The sequence below is a fragment of the Terrapene carolina genome, unplaced genomic scaffold, assembly GCF_002925995.2.
Source record: "Terrapene carolina triunguis isolate 2854851 unplaced genomic scaffold, T_m_triunguis-2.0 Scaffold34252, whole genome shotgun sequence".
Lineage (NCBI taxonomy): Eukaryota > Metazoa > Chordata > Testudines > Emydidae > Terrapene > Terrapene triunguis.
Genome location: NW_020698603.1, coordinates 2,342 through 5,391, shown reverse-complemented (window position 1 = coordinate 5,391; position 3,050 = coordinate 2,342). Strand labels below are relative to the sequence as shown.

The 3,050-nt window shown below is 39.7% G+C and overlaps 1 pseudogene; it reads right to left on the bottom strand.

Moving 5' to 3' along the window:
- Positions 1–684: 684 nt before the first annotated feature.
- On the bottom strand, positions 685–1,642 carry LOC112116172 (annotated as a pseudogene).
- Between the last annotated feature and the right edge of the window lie 1,408 nt (positions 1,643–3,050).

Genomic DNA, 3,050 nt, shown 5'->3' with positions numbered 1-3,050 from the left:
TAGCAGAAAAGACAAGCAAACACAAGTTCTCTTTGTTTTTGTTTTTTGTAACCTGTGAAGTTAGAGATAGAAATAGAGATATCATGTAAGAATATTAAAACCAATTCCTTGTGAAAGTAAGATCTGATTATTCTTAAACCACTTTGACAGAAAGTCACGTGATAAATGCAGATAAGTGGTGTATATGTATAAGGGAAAGAAAAATAAGCTATAAAGCAAAAGATTGTTCCTACTCACCTATTGGAATATTCTATAGTAATTTCCTCACCACAGTCAGTACATTAGTTATGATACACAATTTACTGAACAGATCTTTTTTTTTCGAAGAAGATATTGATTTTCATGGATGCCTCATTAGTTGGAATCATTCTTAGAATAATTTTGACCAGCAATTCTCAGTGTCAAAGCCCCAGATAGTGAAAGCCATTTAGTGAGATGCCCCCATTTCCTCCAAATGGGGATCTGGCCCATTTACCTGCATGGAGCTACGTCTGATTTACACCAACTGCTTTTTTTTTTTACTTATATAGAGGTTCTGGCCCTCAGACTATAATGCATTAGTGAGCACAGATTCTCATGAGTATGCGATATTTGATTTCTTTTGATCACACACACATTTCACATTCCACTTATATCTGCCCTCTGAAATCAGCTTTTTTACACAAATAGACATTGAAAGATAAATTACGTCTTTATTTCTCTCCCTAAGCAAAGCATTCTGCTCATCAGTCTCCCAATGGTCTTCTTCATCTCGGCGTTTCTCGGTGTGTAGGTCATCGGGTTCAGCATCAGGGTGATTACAGTGTTAAATGACTGAGGCCACCTTGTCCAAGGTGAACTTCTTGAAGGGCCGAGCATAGATGAAGATGCTGGGTATAAATAATAAACACACCACAGCATTCCACAGGTGGACAGAGCCTTGTGTTTCCCTTCTGTGTTGTGTGTGCTGATTTTGACTAAGATCACAGCATAGGAAATAAGCAGAACAATGAATGATATGATGATTACTCCACCATTGAAGACTATCTGCAGTTCGACCAAGTGGGTGTCACTACAGGCCAGTTTGATGATCTGTGGAACATCACAGTAGAAATTGTCCAGGACATTTGGCCCACAGAACGGTAACCACAGGAGAGTCCAATCTGAAGGGCAGAGTGAATCAATCCACCCAGCCATGCCAGTGCCACTATCCCCATGCACATACCCCAGTTCATGATAGTCAAGAACTGCAGTGGTTTATATTTGGCCACGTACCGATCGACTGCCATCCCACAAGACAAAATGGCATTGCACCAGTGATGAAATGGAAGAAGAACATCTGGAAAATACAATAATTGAATGAGATGGTTTTACGCTGGGAGAAGAGACCTGACAGCAATTTTGGAGCATTTACTGATGAGTCACTGACATCCAGGAAAGCCAAATTAGCCAGCAGGAAGTACATGGGGGTGTGGAGCTGGTGGTCAGTGATCACGGTGGTGATGATGGTGAAGTTTCCCAGCCAGGTGTTCACATAGACGATGAGGAAAACCACAGAGAGGAATCACTGCAGCTTAGGATTCTCGGTGAGGCCCAAGAGGAAAAAATCTGTCACTGGGGTAGGTGAGGTTCCTCTTCTCCATTTTTTAACCTCAAAATATGCCTGCAGAGAGAACAGTGATGATAATAATTATGATGTAACCCCAGTACATTATTGATATTAAATTAACATTAACTCCACCTTAAAAAACACATTTGCTTCGGTTTTCCTTTGTTTACTAAATTCTATATCTCTGTCCTCAGCCCCAATATTGAGTAATCCTGCTTTAATAGACACTAGGATCTCCACCAACGAACAGGAGCAGTCTACATTGTGAAACAAGCCCCATACTAACCACTGTCTCCATTCATCTTCCTGCATCCTTGATGGTGCACACCTCCCAGCGTCCATAGATTAGTGATGGGGTCTAGAGGTTCTGGTTTGGGAAGAATGTGGATTTGTAGGGAGTGCACTTAGGTGGAGATTCTCAGAGTCCAGGGGTTCTGATCATGGGAGTCACAGATGCTAAATAGGAGGGAGATGCCAGCTAGATCCTCACAAGATGGAAGGGGAATTGCAATGGAAAATTGAGAATCACCGATTCAGGGGATTCCGAAGCCCAATTCTTTGCCTTGATATCAGATGTACTGAACATCTGAACCCACCTTAATACAATGTTGTTCTTTTACCCCTTCTAGTTGCTCCATGAAGAGAAAGAATTATGCCTGATTGATTTGAGCAGGAATAGCATGTACTCAACATCTCTGAAAAATTAAGTCACTGAATTATGGTGCTCATGGATTCTGGTGCCGAACTTTAAGCACCAGATTTGAAAACGGCGAAGACATAAATGTTTCCAAGTGTGCATCTAGAGTGAAATATTCAAAGCTGCCATGGAATTATGGATGCTGAACTCCCACTAACATTTTTGAAAATCGTTAGAGGTGGTTGAAAAACTCACTTTTTCCCAACAAAAAAGTTCAATTAAATATTTGACTTGAAAAAAACAAGAACAAGCAATCATGGTTACATTTCTGAAGCAAAGAAAATGAAAGTTTGTATTTCACTGGTATTCTAATCCAAGTTTTCTTTTCTATTTTAAACATTAAAGATTAAATTCTAACAGAAATTTACCTTTTAATTTCTTTTTTGGAAAACAAAAAATATTTTTAAATTTTAATAACAGCTTGCTTTGTGTAATGCTTTCCATCCATAGATCTCAAAGCACGTTACTATCATTATCCCTGTTTTACAGATAGGATACCAGAAGCACAAGGCAGGGAGGGGAGAGCCAGGAATAAAACATAGATTTTTCTGAATTCCAGTCCAGTTCTGTATAGGAGTGGTCATGCTACCTTCATTCTCCCCCTACCCACTTTTTTCTCTTTTTTTTTACTTTACCTCACTTTCTCCAAAGGAAAAAAAGAGATGTGGAGTGAGGGGGGGGGGCAGGAAATATGTGAGAAAATCATGTGTGCCTGGGGGGAATGACAATGTCTTTTATTTTAGCCACCTCTGAAAAAGCAAGAAA